Source organism: Pogoniulus pusillus, chromosome 21, assembly GCF_015220805.1.
Source record: "Pogoniulus pusillus isolate bPogPus1 chromosome 21, bPogPus1.pri, whole genome shotgun sequence".
Classification (NCBI taxonomy): Eukaryota; Metazoa; Chordata; class Aves; order Piciformes; family Lybiidae; genus Pogoniulus; species Pogoniulus pusillus.
Genome location: NC_087284.1, coordinates 12468122 through 12490559, shown reverse-complemented (window position 1 = coordinate 12490559; position 22438 = coordinate 12468122). Strand labels below are relative to the sequence as shown.

Genomic DNA, 22438 nt, shown 5'->3' with positions numbered 1-22438 from the left:
TGGCCACCATTTGCTGGCTGCAGCAGCACTGCGCCGGTCTGCACCCATAAATCACTGTGTTGGCCTCCCCCTTGTAGATCAATAAACTCTCACTGGCAATTTGTTTAACAGCAAATGAAGTACGCACAGAAGCTGATGCACAACTTTTTTTCAGTTTAATCTTCCCATTACCCCTTGAAGAGTCTGGCCATGTAGAAACACCCTTATACTCATTTTACTGCTGGTTTTCACACCCTGTGGCTCTTTCATTTTCTGAACTCTTGATGTGAGTGCTTTTACATATTCTGCAGGTGATTCCTGAAATGCATTGCACAATTTGCATGGGTGTCAAGTAACCCAAAGACAACTGGCAACAAATTGTGATCAGATTCAGAGGCAGGCTCAGTCAAGACTCCCTTTTCCTAAGCCTTCAGAAAGTATTGCACCTACAGAACTCCAATCAAGATGCTCGCAGGCCCTCAGCCTGGACATTACTAAACCATGATGAATCAACAACAAATCATTACCAATAGTTCTGTAAACACATTCCTATGTCTCTTGGCCATAGGGCCCTGGCAATATGCACACTTGTGCACATCTGTTTTCAAAGAGGAGTCATCAGACACACTCATCTAACTCAAGGTACGCACAAGACACAGCTAGGCCAGGCTGACACTCTGCATCAGTGGCCAGGGATGAGTGTTGAGCTAGGAGTGCAGATGGGGAAGGTGTGATAGAGGGCAGAGCTCGTGCTGCTAAGACTTAACTAGCACAGCACATGACAAAAGCAGAAACTTCCTCCCTTGAGTGAACTGTGACCAGAAGCAATGCCAGCAAGCATGGGCAGCAGCAAAAGAAGTCATGGCTAAGAGAGCTGGAAGAGGGGAATCACCTGATCCCTCTGCCCATGAACATCTCCGATTTATCTCAGCACCACATCCTTAATTCCTTCACCAGTTTCCAAGAACTGGCCTCACACACACGCGAGAAAGAAAATTGCTTTATCTAGTATCTTTACTTTCAGCTCACGTTTATAAAGCTCGTCAAGAAGAACTCCAGACTCCACAGAAGATCAGTGTTATCACACTTGATCCATATGTTCCTTGAGCTTGCTGCCCTCCACGGGACCAACAGCCACCACTGCAGTTCTGAAGGGACAGTGGCATGAAAAGGTAAAGAAGTGTTTTGCTTGCCTTTTCCGGGGAGAGACCATGTAGCATGTACTCCTAAAATCTCTCAACATTGCTCAGTCTCACTTCCCTCTTTACAGCTGGATGAATATGAAAGACAGAGTCACTTTTGCAAGATTCAAGACTGTGACTGGGAACACAACAGTAAAGCCTCAAACTCTGTTCTTCATCCTGCTACACAGCCCTCTCCTCTCCCTCTGGCCACAGTGGATCTGAGTCACCACTGTTCTGCACATAGACTAATATATAAGTGACTTCTCTCTCTCAAAATAAGACTTTAAGTTGTGTTTGAATACTGCACCTACTGAAACCAGATTGTTTTTTTTAAGTAATATTTAGAGAAGGATGTGTTTGCTGATGAAGTCTTCAAGAAAAATCAAGCCTTGGAACCGATAGTAGTTACTTATTACACTCCTTAAACCATGACTGACATCTTACATCAGCTTGCAATAGCAGTCTCTTCTGCATGTCATCATGCCAGTGCATTGAGCATGCTGTATTAAATACCCCACCCAAACACCAGAAAGAAACTGGAGGTTGTAGAAGTAAGAATGTAAGAGTTCAAAATATTTCTTAATGGAAGTAATGTGCAAGAGATCAGGATCTCTGATTCCCAAAACTCTTATGTAAGATATCTGGAGCCAAAAAAAAAAAAAGGCTTAATAACTACAATTAACTGTTCCTTTTTAAAACAGCTTAATTTTTATGAAAATCTGGGGTCTGTTTTCTTTTTCCCTTCCTATTTCCCAGCTCCTATTTAAGGAAGCATTTAGTTACATCAGAGAAATGTTTCAAAACCTCATTTTTGTGCATTTTTGCTGAACATGTATTTTCACGTGAATGCAGCTGACACAAGTCACATGCAAAAATGCAACCCTGTAAATAGTCAACAGAAAACACATCACTGATTAAAATAAAGGCCACAACAACTACAGGCCCACAGAAATCTATGTTGGACCAGGTTCCTGGTGGAACATCTGTAGAAATATAATGTAGTCTAAGGTTTTTTTTTAGAAAAAAGGAAAAAGGCAGTAAATTCTTTCAAGTATTGAAAGTATTCTCTTAAAGACAATAACTAAAAAGAGCAAATGCAGAATAAGATTTAGAAGTTATTTTAATAACATTCTCCTGCTTGCGGCTTTTCAGCCACAACTGAAATCAGGGGTTTAAATCCCCCTGAAGAACTCTCCACAGAAGGAGCAGTGATGATTCCTTTCTCCTGTGATGATGGAGATGCGATGATTCTCCTGAGACAATCAAAATCATGAAGAAGAATGCTGGTTTGCTGATGCCTGGCAGATATCCCAGGACAGACCAGCATTTCAAAAGGCAAGGGGATTAAACATACATATATGTGTGTACGTGTGAACGCAAACTCTCATTTCACTATCATTCCTGTTCAGGACACAGACCTGCAGAGCAGAGGACTACAAGGATGAAGTCTTTGCAAAGAAGTTAATGGTCAGCAGCTCTTGAGTGCTCAGGGCAGTCCTTTCAGATGCAATAGCACTGGCCCTGGCTCAGCAGCAGGTTTCTTGGCATAAGCACAGTGCTGCGTGGCCAGGGACATGAATGCGTGGTAACGTCTGACTGCTCGGGGTTAGTGTGGATCCTGCCAGGATTACAATAAGCCTTGCTAAATCCATGCTGGGCACATGGTGACTCTGCACCATCCTCCGACAGTGCCCTTAGACCAAGGATGACAGTGATGAAACACAGCCTTATAGCTGTCAAGCCAAGAACCAAGCAGAAGACTGGGAGCTTGGATGTTCTCTCTGGACCCAAACTGTCTGGCCCTATCTACCTTCTACAGGTGACCTGTAGCACCTCCAACCACCCATGTTGTTCCCACAGACCTCCTCTTCCCTGCCCCGCTCTACAACAAGGGCAGAGGAAGCTGTGCTTCAAAATAAAACCACCTTTTTTGTTCTATAGCAGAAACTGAATTAGAAGGTTCCAGGGGGCCTGCAAACACTTGGGAAGTTATGAAGGTGATACTACAGAAAAAGCAGAGGGAGAAGGAAAGTATCCATGGAAACAACACAATCCATATCTCCAGGAAGGAGGTTACACTATGGGAAGGATCTCTCTTTTTCCCCTCCCTGCCACCCCCATACACTGAACAGCAGGCACATGAGAAAATGTAACAATGGTGGCTGTAGAAGATGTTGAAATGCTTTTTGGCTGAAAGAGTGTAGGGCAAGTTTGAGGTTTGTTCTTCAGTTGCTGCCTCATGCACTTAATGTAATGAGACAGCAGAGAAGAATAACTCATGTATATAGATAGCAATGAGGTAATTAAAGCTTTGTTCTTCTCAGCCTGCTCTCCAACTCCACATAAAAGCAGTACACAAGTGCACAAACACGTCAGCTGAAAACACAACCTCACGCTCTGGTGTAAAACTCCCGTGCCTGATGGGCAGTGCTGGCTTTACTACGGCCACGCTATCTGTCAGCGGGTACTGATTGTGTTTGCACAATGCTTCAATAAGCAGAGCCAACAAACATCACTTCCTCTATTTCTGTATAGAGTAATATATTTACAGGAACAGCCTTTTGAAACGTTCCAGTAAAATTAGCTTACTCACAGATATTTTTTTAAAACCAGAACAGAGAGCAGAAGGATATCATCATCTTTTTTTGGGTGCATAAATCAGCTGTCTATTTACCACTGATATGTTGCAATAATGAATTGCTGCTATCTTCTGAGTTATTTGTGAGGTTATTAGAGATTATCTAAGTCCACAGGATCACCCAAGAAAAAAAAGATTTCCTCATTACTTCCTGAGAAATTACCTTCAGAAGCACGCATTCCACCTCCCTCCCCAAAGCACTGTCCAAAACATTCCCGCAGGTTTGTCTGTTTTACACAAACCCCCAGAGACAATGCTTCCATGACTTCCTCAAAGACACAACGTTCATCACTTGAAAGCTTTCTTAACTGTTTAATTAAGTCTTGCCATCTTCAAATTCAGTCTACTTCTTCTCATCCTAACCCCAGCAGTACAGCTTACTCCATTCCTCCCTGTAGGAACCTTCCACATATTTCAACACTACTATCATGTCTGTTTCTGGCCTTCTCTTCTGTAGACTAAACAATTCCAATTCTTTCATCTTTACCAGGTCATGTTTTTCAAATCTTTTGATCATTTTCACTGCCTCCTCTGTGGACACCATCCAGCTGGCTCTTTGACTGTGTTGTGCCTCAAAGTAGATGTTGAGTCATTTCCAATACTGAGTTAACAGGTTATGTTGTGCCTTTACCTACCCAAGAACCATGTTTTTTTGAGAAGCAGGAATGAGGAAGTCTTGTTCCTTGTATGACAGTATGACACCCATGTCTGTGACACCCTTTAGTCTCAGATGTGCTGTTCTGCACAGATGGAGCTGTGCACAGGCTCTTCCCTGCAGGTGCTAATGATGATGCTACAGGGTTGCCCACTCCAGGAACAGATCTGAAGAAGTCAAGGGTGGGAAGGAAAAGCTGCCCACTCAGCAGAGCACTAGCAGCCCAGCTCCACAAAGCAGGACATGCTGCAGGATGGTTTTCTTTAGTGGTCTGTCAATTTGTGACTTTTAACACTCTCTTCTGGAATAGGTTCCCCGGGGAGGTGGTGGAGGTCACATCCCTGGAGACATTCAAGGTCAGGTGGGGATGTCCCCAATTACTGGGCTGGACTGATGACCTCCAGAGGTCCAATCCAATGCATTCTACAATTCTATGATTCAACTGAACCAGGCCAAAGTGCCTCCTGCACAGTCCATTCCAGCCCACAGAGCTTTTGTAAGACCACTACTGAGTCAGCCATTCCCCATCCCGTGTCATGCAACTGGATATTTCTATCCCTCTATAGCACTTCTTTTTTTCCCCAAAAACCATTCTTCCAGTTAACCAGGGTAGATGTGAACTTTAATCCTGGCCTCCAAGGAGTCTGCAGCTCAACTTCAGACTTCTCATCCTATGTAAATTTAATAAATGCTCTCTCGGCTCCATCAATCATTTCAATAATGAAAACAATGAGTAATACCAAAGCCAGGAGAGACCTCTGGGGAATCTCACTCACACCACTCTTTGCAGTTTAACAGCAAGCCATGAATAAGTACTTTGAATAGTGTCTGGCGATATTCTGTGCACCCACATTATAGACCAGCCAATCACACAGCCAGCCTACTTCAAAGAAAGTCCTGTTAGAAAGCATCTAGAGACCCCCATTAAAGAGGGAGCAATTTCTATCAGAGAGGTCCAATTACATTTTCATAAGTGCTGCTGGAAATTCTTTTCTAAACACTGTCATAAAAAATGCAATGTATACTGGAAAGAGACATAGGAGGGTTGATAGCCGAGCTTTTAAGATGACAGGAAGAACTTCAGCTGAACTGAGACAGTTGGAGCCTGACTTTGCTTCCAGCTTCAACAAAGTAACCTGAAACAGTATAAAATCAACAGGAATTTTGTACCTGCCAGCAACTGCTGCTGACTTATCAATTGAAGATACTATCAAAGAAGTGTGGGTTTGGGGATTTAATAAACTGAAACATTTTCTTAGCTCTACCAGATGTTTTTTTAATTGCACTCCTTACTGCTCCCTGACAGCCTATCCTGCTCAGGGATCATAAACAAGCCATCCAGCCAGCAACAACCATGGGTCCCAAAGCCCAGATTAATGCTTTAATCAGCCACTGTAAGCATCCCCAGCCCCACACCAGCAACAGAAGCAGCAAGTGGCAGCAGCTGGTGCCTGAAACCAGGAGAAAGGGTAAGTTCCATGAAAAGTGAAAGGTGAGGCAGCTTTCCAAGGCTGGCTCCCTCTGCTTGCCAAAATAGCAATGCCCTGCCCACGCCTCACTCCAACTTCTGCAAAGATGCACTTGCTTCCCAGGAGAGTTTACTCTCGCAATGCAGATGTGCTTGACTGAGGCAATCGCGTTCTGTTGCGTAATGCAACCTGGAATTAAACAGTAAAAGCTGCTTGGTGCATTTGGAAAATGTAAACTAGAAGTTACTGCGGAGCTCAGTGATGCTGCCAAGAATGTTAACACTATGATTTTAGCAGGGAAGAATATATCATCTCCTCCCTCCTCCTACAGCTCACACTTGAGTCGTAATTTTGCTAAAATTCTTTTGTACTTGCCAGTAAAATATAAAGTCACACATCTGTGTGGCTTTCATTTTGGTCCTCGGCTGCTGTGGCTATCATCAGCTCAGGACCTAACATGGCCACACCAGCAGCGCAGCTGCGGGAACCACCTGGTAGGTGACTGCCCTGAGCTGCACAGAGTCAAACCATTCACATCATGAGGAGAACTGAGGTAAAAATCAATCGATCAATCATCAGGCGCAGAACCTGCATCCTACTATTTACCATCCTGTAAGTGAACCAGGAGGAACAACACTGCAGATGCTGAGGCATACTTTGAATACAAATACATCTGGATTTTTCTTATAGTTTCCAGGAGTTGCACAATGCCATTCCTCTTTACACAAGTAGCTTTTCTAAAATATATTATGCATAACCCATTTTTCCTTAACAGAAAACTCACCAAGGGGATACTGTTTGTTCATATCAGAAATGTATCCCAAAATTACAGTAATTTACTGCCTCATTTTCATTGACGAAAGAAATATCATTCTCTTCTGACAAAAATCAGTCAATTGAAAAAGGAGTAAATGCTTATCAACAGGTATCAAACAAAGCAACTATCAATCACTGCAACATTTTAATTAAGTTAAAAAAGACTGAAGTAAACCCAAGTGATATAACCCAAAATCAAAGTAAAAATCTGTCTATTATGCCAAAGCAGAAAAACACAATCCAGAGCACTGAAGTACCACAACCTGCTAAGGGACTGGTCTTCTAATTGTTATTTGTAAAGCTCCAAGTATGATAAACAAAGCCAAATGCAGAGATTCGGTGAAGTACTTGGGCATGTGACAAAGCACATCTGTATTTTAAAAACATTTTTTATGTGACAGCAAGATTGAAACTCTGGAACTCTTCATGTACAGCTCTACAATAATGTCTTTTTAAGAAAGAGAAAATACACAGAAAGAGATCTGCACTGTCCACAATTTAGTATTACAAATCAAATCAGCATTCAGCCTAAACTGAATACATATTTCTGGAGACACATCAGAAAGAACCCCAAGGTTTAGTCCTAACACAAAAGGATGAGGGAGTTGCCTGCTGTCATTCTGCCAATTTTGCAGAACAGAAGAGTTAGCAAATGAGGCATGAAAAGATGTGAGCAAAGAAACTTATATGTGAAAAAAAATGCAGCAGTATCAGGTGTTCAGGAAAATCACAGTAAGTAGTATCAGGCCCAATCACAACAACTGCTGACCAGCTGAAAGTCCTTTTGGCCTCAGCTGGAAATACTGAGCACACTTAAGCCTTGTTAAATTTACACAACATCCTAATTCTATAAATTTGATTTGAATATTCAGCACACAACTTTTCAAGATTCTGATCTTCAATCTGAATCAACAGTAAGGTATCAGCACCAGCTGAAGCTCTAGTTACATCAATAAAATCCTCCTGTGTGCTGTTACCACAAAAGATACAGCTCTCTTAAACTCCTTATGGTGATAGCGATAGCAGTATCAAATATGCCTATCTTACTGCTTTAGGGAAAGCCCAAAGCTCCTGTTTCAGGCTTCAAAAATATCTTACTAATGCAGTTAGTGGCTTTCAGAGTGCAATGAAAAAGGGAAAGCATATTTGAAGCGTGTGGGTGCACGGAAAGCGAAGATGAAAGAGGCACGCACTATCTATTGTAATTCTCTGAACCTGAATATGGCACACAACCACAGTTCAGTGCAGGTGGACAGTTCACGTTATGAAACTACAGAGTTGACTCAACCCTACCATGTCTAGCAAGGTGGGCTGACAGGCTCCATATGGCAAAGACTACACTCCTGGGGGAAGGGGAAAGCTGAAGAGTTCCACACCTACCTGAAGATATCTTAAAAGTCACTTTCATTAATCTGACACATAAGATTCAACAAAAAGACAGAGAAAATGTATTAACTGAAGAAGAAAACGCTTAACTTACTGAGTAAGACACTACTTTAAGGGTTTTCCCCACTTTCCCTGCTGTAAAGCACTTCTGAAAAATTCAGCCACTGAGCTACTGCTTTTCTTGACCTTTTCACTGAAAGAGAGCAGAGTAAAAACAGTAAACAGCTAAAATGGTATGCAATAAAGATGCTTCATGTTAAGAAAGTCTTTTGAGTCACAGTTGCAAATTCATTCTGTGTCAGATTTGCCAAGATAATACTTGCTAAAGACTATCTATTAACAGCACCAGCAGTCACAGCAATCGTATTGCCTCTCAGCTGTTGCAGTAACACCAGACGTGCCACACAACGCAGCTACGCAGCACATGCATCTGTTTGCTGGTTTTCCACACCCAAAAGCTCACTTCATGTCTTATGATTAATTTATAATGCCCTGAGCCCCAAGGAGATTTGCTTTTCTGATTGTCCTTGTCTTAACAACAACACAAATAAGCATGGAAATAAATCTATTGTCTGAGGAACCCTTCCACTAATTTTGTTCTTTGATGGTTTGGTTGATTTAGTTTAGCTAGGAATCAAGAGTAAAGCTTAATACGGAGTGTGGTTAATCTTTCCTTTGCATAATGCTGGTACACTATGGCCCAAATACCAGAGATTTATTTGATGTGTACATGCTTTCAAGCATTAGTAAACAAGTTGCAGCCCATTATGAAAGAAGAGCAGATTCCAGCAGTTGTGAAGCTCTTTAGGTACTAGACTGACAGTGGCAGTGCACTACACTTAATATTGGTATGTTAAGTACAACGTCTGTACTAGCTTTTGTCATTTTGAAGACAATTTCACCAGGAAATATCATTTTGTAAAACATGACTAAAAATACGGCTGAGATCACTTCCCATATTTGTCTGAAGCATGACAAAACTGGCAGAAAGGGACACAGTCATCTTTTTCTCCTTTTCTAGTTGGTTTTATTCCTCATAACGTAGCCAAAAAGAGGAAGAATATACACTAGAGCCTCACAAATGCATAGACACATCAATTCCCAGGAATAAACAGAAAGCTCCTCTCACTTCTCATTTCTTATTCTCTCATTTAAGAATATAGAAATACCTACCAGACATCACAGATTTTTGTATTTTACTAGACCTACCAAATGAATTATTATACTACATTCTCTAACTCAATAATCTTTTTGTTGTCCATGTACAAATTAAAGCAACCCAGCCCTTTAGAACTCAGCCATAAGCACAAAATATTAACTTAAAAATTATTTTTAACAACAAAGTTTCAAGCAGTGGTTCCATGGAAGCACTTCAGTGCACAGAAGTTCCTTCCATGAGGCAGTACTCCATGGGTAAGAGACTCGGTGAGAGTCTACAGTGTTTTAATAGACACAGACAAAACCCACCCAGGACACACTGTCAGGTATCAATAAGCCATTCTCACAACAGGATGTATTTTTTTCAGCCCAGTAGAAGACACATGACCCCACACTGGCCTTAGAGGACAGTACTCAGTTCCTTGCCCTCTCACATATGCTCAGCAACTGTCCTGGTGTTTATAGTACACATACAGATCCCCACATAGACTATGACTGGACATCATCATAGCTTACTGTCTCTAGTCTAGATTTCGTCCTATTCTGTGCTGAACAGTTAACTTGAGAAGACTCAGGAACAGTTGTCTCTGTTTCCCCTTCCCCACCCCATAATACATGAAGAAGACATAACAAAGGTCGAGATAAAGTGGAGTCTGGAGCAGGAAAGGTCTGATTTTAGACAGCAAGCCTAAAATCTCATGTAAAGTGGTGTAGACAACCTACACTTTGGAGTAAACTCTTCAGATGAAGCCCCAAACCTCGGTGGCAATTACCAAATGGACATAAAAGCACATGCCTGTGAAGGAGGTGCTGTGAGAACAAACACATCAGTGACTGAGAGACGCCAGGATACCACAAAAAAGTAACACAATAAGAGAGGATGCCAGTGCCTCAGATAAGCAGTTATGGCCATGTTTACTTAAAGTGTTCTGCTGCGTTGTTCCCATTTCAGGCAGAAAACTTTGATTTAAGGAAGAGACTGGCAGTTGTCTTTTTTTCCTCCCCTTCAAAGCATAAAAGAACTTCCTTTTTCAAAACTAAATTAACACAAGTTTACATCTAGACCTTCCCATCCCAAAAACCTCAAACCTGTACTCTATTAAAAGCAGCAGTTAGCACAGCCAAATACTTCAACAATATATTTTATAGCCTGTAATATTTCTAATGCTTTACTGCTTCAAGTCTATGACCTGGAAAACCAGCCAAGCGCATCCATCCAAGAGCAATGTCTGTTACAAGGAAGACTGTTATCACTCTTGGCTATGGCCCTCTGCTACTGCTGGCATGAGCAGACCAGGGTCTCTCTGATTGCAGAAAGCAGGCACCTAGACCACCTCTCTGGCAGGAGGAAGCCTGAAGGAAGGAGACCAATTAGAAATTAAAGTTGTGCCAAGCATGTAAGCACAGAGCTACTCTCAGACTTAAGATTCTGTGGTTTTATGGGTGTGTATTATTATTTGATTTTATTGGACACCCCTTCTCCTACCCTACTGCTCCCCTCCTATCAGATAGGGTTCCTCCCATCCGTTCCTACCTCACATCCATCAGGCTGGGAGATTTTTCAGATCACTTCCCCAGTTCAGCTAACAAAATTAATTGAAAATCCTCTTGATCCCAGTAGGAATCAGAGTAGGTCTTGTGTCTTGAGCTCAGGCGTGAGCATCCCACACACCAACCACTGCTTCTCCCTAGCTGGCCTAAAGGATGCCTGGGAGAAAAACTCTTTAATGCAGACTTCAGACTTGCCAATTGTGACACTGGAAAACACAGTTCACGCTGTCTGCAGACAAAAAAGTCATACCACATGTTCTTCAACATAAGGCGTACGTGTAGGCAACCAAAAATGTATTTTCTAGTAAGTGATGCAAAGCTGAAACAGCCTCCTGGTACTATTACAGACAAACGGAAGCTACAATGATATTAATTATACAGTTCACTTGAACTCCAGCAAGGCTCTGTTGTAGGTTTCAAGAACCATGGAGCTGAAAAATCCTCCAGGGGCTAGACAGTCCGGGAGGTGGACGCAGGAAATTGTAATTTCATTATTCAATCCCATAATTTTGCCATCTCTTTAAGGTGGCAGCAAGGCCAATTCTTGCCTCCTTTCCTCCCTCCTGCCTGCTCTCTCTGGTGGGAGTTTCTTATGTGGCAACATGGGGGAGTAGGCCTGTTCATGGCCTGCAGAGACCTAACTAATTTGGCCTGTGCAGTTTTTGTCTGTTTAGGCTTAAGGGTGGTAGAAGCAGTGGGGGAGGAGAAGAAATGAGAGGCACTGGAGCACTGGGGCTTGTGGCTTAGTCGGGTTGGGGGAAGGTTTTTGGGCGGTTTTCATATGTCCTGTATATGTACTAGGTGTTAAGGATTCAGGTGTATTTTTCTGTATCTTTTTGAATACAATTCTGTGTTTCTCACCAATCCGATGAGAGCATTTTATTTTACTCTCAGGCGAGGAGTAAAATGATTATCTGTCTGCTCTTTAAACAACAGGCTGCATGAGCACCAGCTGTCCCAGCACCAAGAACTCTCACTGAACTTGTCGGGCAACTGCCTGCCACAACACATAGGTCCCACCAAAGAGCCAGGGGAACTCATGTAGAAGGAAGGGCAGGCAGCTTCCCTGCCTGGATAGGACCCGCTGCTCCTCCTCTGTCACCCTGCACCATGGCATCAATAGGCATGGGATAGCAGTAAGGCCATGCCCATCTGAGTGAGAACTTACTATCCATGGTGGAGCTCTCTGCTCCACCTCATGACTTTTCTAAGCATCAAACATCCTGCTGAAGAGCATTTTCCACTTTCTTGCCCAGCCTGATTGCTCAAGATTAAGCAAAGCTGAGGATGACTCTGCAGCTCATTCAACCAGTGAGCTGATATGGATTCAGAACAAAGCAGGAGAAGCAGCACACTCAGATATGAACCAAGCTGAACTTTCAGGACTAGTTTCTCCTATTTCAGGCCCATCCAACAGTGGAATTTTTAAAAAGCTGTCAGAGATAGCACAAAACAGGGGTAAAAAAGGACTTGCATATATCTAAATAAAGAAATGTGGGGGGGGTTTCACTTCCACACTTCAGTATCTCATAAATGGCCAGAGGAGTATTACTATTTACTACAAGGTCTGACAAATGGATGAATTCCCACAAACACCAACAGCAACAGTTTATTCCCTTTCATAAAGAAAACAAGCAAAAATGCCTTAACTCTGAAGGATGATTTTTCTAGCAAGCTCTATGGTTCTCTGGAAGCAGTCATAACTATAAAGTTGCTCACTGAATGGTAACTTTACAAAAGATGCTTTATGCTAAACATTATTTTAAAAACAAATTCACTAAGCTATCCTCCTGTCTTTTCAAAGTCACCTTGCTTCATTAATTTATTAAATATTAGAGAATTTTGGCTATCAAAAAACTGCACATGTATTTAAAGAGAAAGACAGAGATACCAATGGACCCAAAATGGACAGGAAAGAAGCAGGAGAAATTATGCAAATATGAAAAAACAAAGTAAATAATCTACAAAACAATTAGCATGCCAAAAACACAACTTTATGATCTCATTCAACCTACATAAAGGCCGAGCAGACTTTCAATCTTTTCAAATTTGCAAGCTCCCTAAGTTTTCCCCAGTAAGAGTGAAGCCCTCCACAGAGTGACTGGGCTCCCATCGACAAGTGGGCTCTCAGTCAGGTGGTTGACAGACCACAATCCCTGGTCACTATTGCCACCAGAAAATACAATCTAAAAACCACCACTGGACTGCAAACCAATCAACTAATCAAACCAACAAGCCTCTGCACCACACAATCTCTAGCAAGGGCTACAACAGCATGCATTTTCCCACATGCACACATAGTGTAGAAAGTCCAAGTGTAGCAATGAATTGCCTTAATAATGTCCAGGTATCTTGAAAAAGGGAGGAACTTGTGCAGGCTTGCAGACAGCCCCCACAACCCTCATCATTCTTTGTACCCCATACTTTGGTTGCACAACCAGCATCAGCAACCCACAAGTGCACACTCTCAGGATAAACCTGGCCCTGCAGTAGCATGCAGCAGTGGAAAAATCCTTGTGAGGAGCAGCCACTGCTCGTGGTCTTAAAGTAGAGAGCTTCTGGCCACATGCCACTGCTCCAGGAAAGGTAGTGGGGCTGGGGTTCAGAAAGACACGCAGGACAGGGGAAGTGTCCAGCCTCCAGGAGCCCTGCAGCCAGAGGCAGTCCCAGGGTCCTCTCAACTGGCCTCAAAGACCCTAGGAAAGTCAAATGCCCAGAAGTCAGTAGACTTGCTTAAGGTGGAGAATGGATTTGTCCCTAAAGCTTAGTAGGATACCTCCAGGAGTAAGTTACATGTGTAACAAATGCATTTCCATTTAGTGCTTTATCACACACAAATCCCATAAATACCATACACTGATCATCCTCACCAATATGCAGCAGCAAAGCACAGTCAGAGGCAGACAGGAAAAATGAAAAACTGGTCATCCAAAGCCAGGCAGCTCCCTGTCCCTCAGAAGCACACCAGGAGGTGAAGCCCTGTCAGTTTCCAATGAAAGACCCCCAGTATGCCCATAACAGAATCACAGAAACATTCAGGTTGGCAAGTCCCCTCAGAATCACCAAGTCCAACCAATATCTCTACTCTACAAGGTGCACCCTAAACCATATCCCCAAGCACCACATCCAAACGATTCTTAAACACACCCAGGGTTGGTGACTCAACCACCTCCCTGGCCAGCCCATTCCAATGCCTAACCACTCTTGCTGGGCAATTTTTTTCCCACTAGTATCTAAACCTACCCAGTCACAGCTTGAGGCAATTTCCTCTTGTTCTATCACTATTTACTTGTAAGAAGAGACCAGCACCAACCTCTCCGCAACATCCTTTCAGGTAGCTGTAGATAGTCATGAGGTCTTCCCTCAACCTCCTCTTTCTCAAACTAAAGCCCAGCCCCTCAGACTCTGAAATACTCCCCCAGGAAGTATAGACATCAGTCTATTTTCCCAAGATTTGAACCTCTACTCCCAATGGTTCACATGCAATTAGCTAGCTCCAACCAGAGGCATGAGCAACTTATTTCTCCTTGAAGAAGTGAAGCCAGAGAAACATCTCCAGATTAAACCACACCAGGCTTTCTGGTCTTGTATACTCCCCTTCCTAGCTATCAATGTTTCTAAAAAGCAGGGTAATAAACTGTGCTGGGGAGGCAAGGCATTTGGTTAACAGGCTTCAGTACTTCACACATTAATGAACAGGACAATAATAATCTTTCTGGGTCACAGTTCTGATTGAAAGGCTTTTAAATCACTAGCTAGGAAACTCATTCCCCAGCTGGCTAATGAGTCAGCATTGAAAGCAAATATTTAATAATTAGTAGAGGGAAGTTGTGGACAGTTACACCTCAGGGTATTTCCAGAAATGACAAGTATTTTAAAATGCAAATTCACGAATTCTGCAGCATATACAATTCAAGTAGCCAGTGTACATCCTGGCCACATACCACACTGCCAGCAAACACCACAGTGCAAACAGTTTTTACAAGACTGCGCATGCCCCCAGAGACATATGTGAATGTAGTTTTAAACAATCAAAGATAAAAGCATGCTGTACGTGGCACACTATGGAGCAGGTACCATATGCTCTGTCAATAATCTATGGATTAAAAGGGCCCTGATGTACAACACCACACTGGCCACTCACAGCTCCGTGGAACATTATTCCAGGCACAGTGAAAATCAGCTGAGGATTAGCCATAGGTCATAATTTTTCATTCACATATTTCACTTGGTCAGCTCTATGGCACTACTATTGTCATTTAGGACAACAGTCTTTAAAGGTCTGACCTTAATTCCATTAATTTGCATTAATATGAAGGGAGCAGTTTCAGGCACTAAAATCAGAAGATTGATGTTACCTTAATTTACTTCTATGTCCCTAAGAGAAGATATACTAGAGAACTTTTTCAAACAAACAAGTAAATACAAGATTTGTTAAACCTATTATCCTATGTGCAGGTTTGAGGCTAATTGGAATATTCTAATGAGAGAAATGAGATCATTAGTCGTGAAAAGAAAATAACGATGAAGTCTGTATCATTCATTGGTTTGCTGAGATGGATTAAAAAGCCAAAATGTTAACAATTTGTCCCACTCTAGTCTGGGATGCTGGATCTATCCACTTCCTCCTCACTCCACTCTATTATCTTTTCTACTAATCTTGGCTAACAGAAAACAACATAAGCTTCGCTGGTTGTTTTGTTTCTCTGACTGGAAAAGTAGAGGGAGAAAGAGAGGGTAGCTCTGAGCCCTTTCTGGGCAGCTTTATCTTTCTAGGAAGGAGTCTGGATTTCTCTATTATTTCTTATTTGTATATAATTGTAAATACTTGTAAATATACTGTGTGTATATATGCTTGTAAATTTTGTTTTGCTGTAAATATAGCTTCATCTTACTTCCAAGCCTTCTGACCTAGTCCAGTAAATTCCAGACATCTGTCACATATCTGCTGGGACTCTAACACTGCAGAGAACAGGCAGTCTAGAAGGTTCCGAGGGTGTATGGAGAACAACTTCTTAGCTGTTATGTGAGCTTACTAGAGGTGCAGCCCTTCTTGACCTACTGTTCACAAATATAGAAGGGCTGGTGGGAGATGTGATGGTTGGAGAGCGCCTAGGGCCCAGTGACCATGAAATTACAGTTTGCAATATACGGTGAAACTAGGAGAAGCATTAACAAAACCTCCACACTGGAATTCCAAAGGCAGACTTCACCTTATTGCAAAGTTCCTTGAGAAACAGCCCTTTAAAGCAAAGGGGTCCAGAAAGGCTGGACCTATTTCAAGAAAGAACTCTTGAAGGAGCAGGAACAGGCTGTCCCTGTGTGCTGGAAGATGAGCCGATGAAAGAGGCAGCCAGACTGGATGGACAAGATGCTTCTAAAGGAATTAAGGGGAAAAAATAGGGTGTATCACTTCTGGAAAAAGGAGGAGGTATCCCAGGAAGAGTTTAAGCATGTTGCTAGGTCTTGCAGGAAAAAAAACTAGAGAGGCAAACACCCATTTAGAACTTAGGGTGGCCACTGCTGTTGAGGAGAATAAAAAAATGTTTCTACAAATATATTAATGGCAAAAGAAGGGATAAGGACAACCTCCACTCCTTATTAGAGGCAGAGGGGAATATAGTGACAAAAGGTAAGAAAAAGGCAGAGGTACTTAACACTTTCTTTGCCTCAGTCTTCAATAGGTTGATAGGTTGTCTCCAGGACAACTGGCCTTCCAAACTGGCAGATGGAACCAGGGACCAGTATAGTTCCCCTGTAATCCAGGAAGAAGAGGTAAGTGACCTGCTGAACCACTTGGATCCTCACAAGTCCATGGGACCAGATGGGATCCATCCTAGGGTGCTGAGAGGGCTGACAGATGAGCTGACCAAGCCACTCTCCATCATTTATCAACAGTCCTGGCTCCCTGGAGAGGTCCCCAAAGACTGGGAGCTGCCACTGTGATGTCCACCCACAAGAAGGGCTGGAAGGAGGAGCCAGGAAATTCCAGACCTGTCCACCTGACCTCAGTGCCAGACAAGGTCATGGAACAGGTCGTCCTGAGTGCCATCACAAAGCACCCACAGGATGGCCAAGGGATGAGGCCCAGACAGCATGGGTTTAGAAAGGGCAAGTCCTGCCGACCAACCTAATCTCCTTTTATGATCAGGTTACCCACCTGGCAAATATGGGGCAGGCTGTGAATGTAATCTACCTGGACTTCAGCAAAGCCTTTGACATCGTCTGCCACAAGCAGCTCCTGGCACAGCTGGCAGCTCATGGCTTGGACAGATACACTTGATATGGGTCAAGAACTGGCTGAAGGGTTGGGCCCAGAGAGTGGTGGTGAATGGTGCCACACCCAGTTGGCAGCCAGTCACTAGTCGTGTCCTCCAGGAAGGATGTCCCCCCCCCCAGCTAGGCCCAGTCCTGTTCAATATCTTTATTCATGATCTGGACCAGGAGATTAAGTCCAGCATCAGTAAGTTTGCAGATAACACCAAGTTAGGAGCAAGTGTCCATCTGCTGGAGGGTATGAAAGCCCTGCAGAAGAACCTGGACAGGCTGGATGGGTGGGCAGAGGCAAATGGGATGATATTTAACAAGGCTAAGTGCAGGGTTCTACACTTTGGCCACAACAACCACAAGCAGTGCTACAGGCTGGGGACAGAGTGGCTGGAAAGCAGCCAGGAAGAAGGGGACCTGGGGGTACTGGTAGATACTGGGATGAACATGAGCCAGCAGTGTGCCCAGTTGGCAAGGAGAGTCAATGGCATCCTGGCCTGGATCAGGAACAGTGTGGCCAGTAGGATAAGGGAGGTTATTCTTCCTTTGTACTCAGCACTGGTCAGGTCACACCTGAGTACTGTGTCCAGTTCTGGGTCTCTTGATTCAAGAGAGATGTTGAGGTGCTGGAACATGTCCAGAGAAGGGCAACAAAGCTGGTAAGAGACCTGGAACACAGCCCTGTGAGGAGAGGCTGAGGGAGCTGGAGTTGTTTAGCCTGGAGAAGAGGAGGGTCACAGGTCACCACACTGCTGTCTACAACTACCTGAAGGGAGGCTGTAGCCAGGTGGGGATTGGTCTCTTCTCCCAGGTAGTGGGGTAATGCACAAGCTAAAGGGAACTGCTTGCACCTGGTAAAGCAGAATGGTGCCTCTTTGGCATAAACAGGTTGCTGCACCTACAGCTAGCAGTATATATATATATTTCAGAAGGTAAACTGTATCATCTTGGTTGTGTTTAGTTGGGTTTTAAATATCTACCCTTTAAATTTGTTTGGTAAGCAGTTTGTAGCAAAAGTAGGCTACAAGTGCATTTGCATTCTGAAGATAAAAGTTACCATTAATCACATCTGAAAAGACCCAGTCTGAAAGTACATCATATACTTTTGAAGGGAAAAAAGAAGTCACAAGTACCAAAACACTTTCAGAAAGGAGGCTGACAAACTTTTCCTTCCTGTCCTCAAAAAAGAAAATTTCTTCAGCTCTCTTACACATAGCTGAACAGCTAGAACCAAATTGGCACACACAGCCAAATATGTGCTTCACATAGTCCATGATAAGGAACTTTGGAAAGCAATGTACCTATCAGCACTATGACCATCTAAGTGACTTACCAAATCACCTACATAAGAAGATACTTGCCAAAAGCTATCAAGATTTACGAGCAGCAGGGTACCACTATCTACAACAGCACAGAGGAACAGACCAGAAGTATTTTTTTTCCTGTGGCTGGGCCTGGCTTTGGCTGGTCTCCTCTGTCTGCGAAGTATCATTCATCTTTTTCACCAGTTTCCCTCCACAGAGGATGCAAAATAAAGATGAAATTTGTTACACCATGAATGTAAAGAGGCAACAGTCCTTGAAGTCCACCTTGTAGGCAGGCTATAACTTACTGTGTATGTGATGTGCTGTATTCTCCTGATTTCACCACACAAGTGAGATGTGGTGAACTTACAGCAAGGGACTGTGCACACACTCATCTAAAAATGCAGATGTGGGGAGAGCAAGCTTGTAAAAAAAAAAGGGAAAGTCAGCCCTCCTTTGCCCTTACAAAAGAAAGGCCTCTCTTTAATAAAGTAACCTGCAGCCAAAACCAAGCATTAGAGCAGATAACCTGAAATACATCTCAAGAAAGACTGAGAATGGACAGTAAAGCCTATACCTCTCCATGGATCTTTCCTTGAACCTACATGCACTCATATGTTTGTGCAAGTGAATCTAAATCACTTTGTAGCTCTGTGCTATTTAACCTTTTTGAGCAAATCTGCATCAAATTACAACCCGGGGGGTCAGACGTCTCTCTTTGTTTTCAACTTTACCTATACAGGAACACTGCTGAAACTGGACATAAAATGTCCAGTCCTGAAGGGTAGTATCAGCCTAGTTTTCATACAACATTTGAAAAAACCTATCTGAAAGGCTTTAGAACTTTCCTGTCTTTATCTGATCAAAGTGCTGCCCTTCCTCCTGCAGCTCTGGCATTCTTTGTGGTGAGACTGCTTCAGTATCGATATTAATATTAAAATGTCAAGTTTGTGACAGTACATTTCCTGTGCTATTTAAAGCATGCAGAACAATTATTATCCTTGAAATACTAAACAGTAAACTTTTGCTACCTGCTTACAATTTTGGCAGCCCTAACTGTGACTAAAGAGCACTCAGACCAGTCACATGCAATTTTCCATAGAGATGTTATTATTCTGCTTCTCTAGCCGTACACATCCCTTTCCCCAAACTGGCTTTTGTTGTTTTTAGCAAAGCTACACATTTATTCTTTTTCTAGAGCACAACTGAGCCTTGAATATCAATTGAGTTTACACTATTTAGTATTTCAGACTTCTGTTCTACATATGTTCCTTAACTGAAAGCAATTTTAACATAGATTGAAGCACTGAGGTTTTTTTCCCAAGTATTTATGGAATAAGAATCCTTTCCTTTAGCATTTCTATTACTCTGAAGGAAAAAAATTAAATTTCATTTTTGCCTTTTTTCCTGTTTCAGTACATAGTTGAGTCTTTCTTTTTTAATCATCTGGACTGTGGTTACATATCTTTGGCTACAGGGCATAATTTTACTATAGGTGTAAAAGCAACATCCATTCTAGCTGCAGAGCTCAGAACACACTCAGCTGCCACCCATTCCTACCAAGCTGCCAAAGCTTTGGAGATACTTTTGTATAGTAGTACAAGCTGAAGGTAATGCACATCCTATTGCCATGTGCAGAGAGGTGCACATTAGGTGGTTACATACAGTTTTGTCCTTGTCAAAGAACAGCTTCTTAAGGAATGCACAAAAACCTTCCATTAACAGGCAACACTACAAAGCTACAGATCAAAATTCAATGTCCCTAACAACTCAAGGAAAACTTTTCCTTTCAGTGTATGGCTTCATCATACAACTCTACCACTACCCGAAAGGAGGCTGGAACGAGATGGTGGTTGGCAAGAGGTGGGAGGAAAGAGACTCAAGTGTGGCCAAAGTTTAGACTGGGTATCATGAAAATTTTCTTCACTGAAAGAGTGGTCAAGCATTGCGACAGGCTGCCCATGGAAGCGGTGGGCCCTAAACCATGTCCCTCAGCAGCACATCTATATATATTTTTGAGCACTTCCAGGGGTGGTAATAGGTTGGATTCAATGATCTTCAGTATAGGTCAGCTCTTTCCACTGTTCTCCCCCCCCCCTCCAAAAATGGAACATGCACATTTCCTTCAATCTTAACTAATTTCACTCCAAACCTGAGCCAAAGTGGTCTGGATCCTACCCCCCCTGCAACGGTGAGCAAAACTGCCATCAGAAAAAGGGCCTAAACCAACACATCTACAGTAGTCAGCAAGTCCAAGTTATACAAATAGCTGCTAATATATCTATGTTAACTGGCCATCCACACTTTCACTGCAATCCTTGCTCTTGGGGTGTCAGTATGATGGATGCCACCCAAACTTCTCTCCAGCCAGCTGAAAAGAACTGGGTTTTTTGGACATGAGTCACTCACTCTGCTTCACAGATCTGCAGCCAACTAACAGAACCCTCATTCTTCACACAACTCAACAGGATCCTACCATCTTCAGCTGACATTGGCTCACCTTGTTTTGCCACAGTGTGCTCCTGCAGGGTCATAAAAGGAACCTTTGGGTTTTGTCATAGTTTGAGGGGTCCCAGGTTTCCTTAAGAGAACTACAGAGACAAAAGCCTGCCCCAAGGGGCCGGGCCCGGTCATTCCAGGATACTGCAGTACTGCTATTCTACTCCTTTGTCTGCTATTACAGCTTATGAGCCAGTGCCTGGTCGATATTGCTCTTTCCCTTCTCCCCCTCTTCCTTCACGTCTGTCCCTGGGTAGAGCAGGCCTTCCTTCCTACCTCAGGGCCTGTGTGGGGGAGACGGCTCCGAGCCGGCAGGGGATCGTGAGCTGCGCCACGCGGCCTGCTCAGGCCTCGCAGGCCTAAGATGGGGGCCGAGGGGGCAGTTACAGCCTACTCTTGGGCCTGCTGAGGGTGGAATGCGTGGAGGAGTCTAGACAGATTTAGTCCGGTAGACTTGGCTTCCCTTGTGGATGCGTTCATTCGACCTGATTGCCTTTGCAACCTCTCTTCAAACTTCCCACCAGCACGCAGCCTTTCCATTCTTACTCTCTCCAAGGAGTCAGAGTCCCTCCCGCTGCCCAGCCCTGCCGAGCCTGTGGCCTCACACTATGGCAGGCTGCTTTCAGGAAATCAAGAGCTGCCAGCTTTTCCCTGTACTGTGCCATGATGTCAAACAACCAAGGCTGGAAATGCAACCATTAGGTCAAAATAACAGCTCATGGATAATGTGTCCTGCAACTCTTCCTCATTCTGTTTGCACCGAACTGAGAATCATCAACGAAGCAATAAACAGCAAAACCCAATCTGCCAAAATAACAAGCCACTCACAAATGCCTTTGGAAAAAGCTGTCTACAACTACCTGAGGGGAGGCTGTAGCCACGTGGGGGGTGGCCTGTAGCCAGGTGGGGGTGGGCTCTTCTCCCAGGCAACCAGCAATAGAACAAGGGGACACAGTCTCAAGTTGTGCCGGGGGAGGTCTATGCTGGATGTTAGGAGGAAGTTGTTGGCAGAGAGAGTGATTGGCATTGGAATGGGCTGCCCAGGGAGGTGGTGGAGTCACCATCCCTGGAGGTGTTTAAAAGAGCCTGGATGAGGCACTTAGTGCCATGGTCTGGTTGACTGGATAGGGCTGGGTGCTAGGTTGGCCTGGATGATCTTGGAGGTCTCTTCCAACCTGGTTGATTCTATGATTCTATGAAGAACTCGTAGGGGTGACACTAACACTGCACCCAGTACTCTGCCCACTCCAATCAGCAAAGCCACCCTTGAAGCCAAGCTGCTGTGTGCAGAAGGATGGCTGTGTTTGCCTACGGAGCCGCAGCACTGCAGCAGCTGAGCTCATTGTTTGAAAATGTCTGAAGTACCTTCAGTATGACAGAAGCCACAGAGAAACAAATTCCATTGGACAATATGCAACGTATGCTAATGTTCATTAATTTACATTCACAACTTAAGCTGAAGCTGTTCCAAAACCCACATTACGGCATATTCTAAGAACAAGTACTAGGAGCAAAACACAAAACTTGGCTTA

General features: G+C 43.4%; 1 protein-coding gene across 8 annotated transcripts in view; it reads right to left on the bottom strand.

Annotated features, from left to right (window-relative positions):
- Positions 1–22438, bottom strand: part of ATXN1 (ataxin 1) — a 234074-nt gene that overhangs the window by 189904 nt on the left and 21732 nt on the right. For 6 of the 8 annotated variants that reach the window (XM_064160978.1, XM_064160979.1, XM_064160980.1 and 3 more), the window contains exon 3: positions 8222–8320. The exons of the other annotated variants lie outside the window; for them this stretch is intronic. The gene's annotated coding sequence lies outside the window, so the exon portion shown is untranslated. The remainder of the gene's footprint in view (positions 1–8221; positions 8321–22438) is intronic. 8 annotated transcript variants of the gene reach the window in all.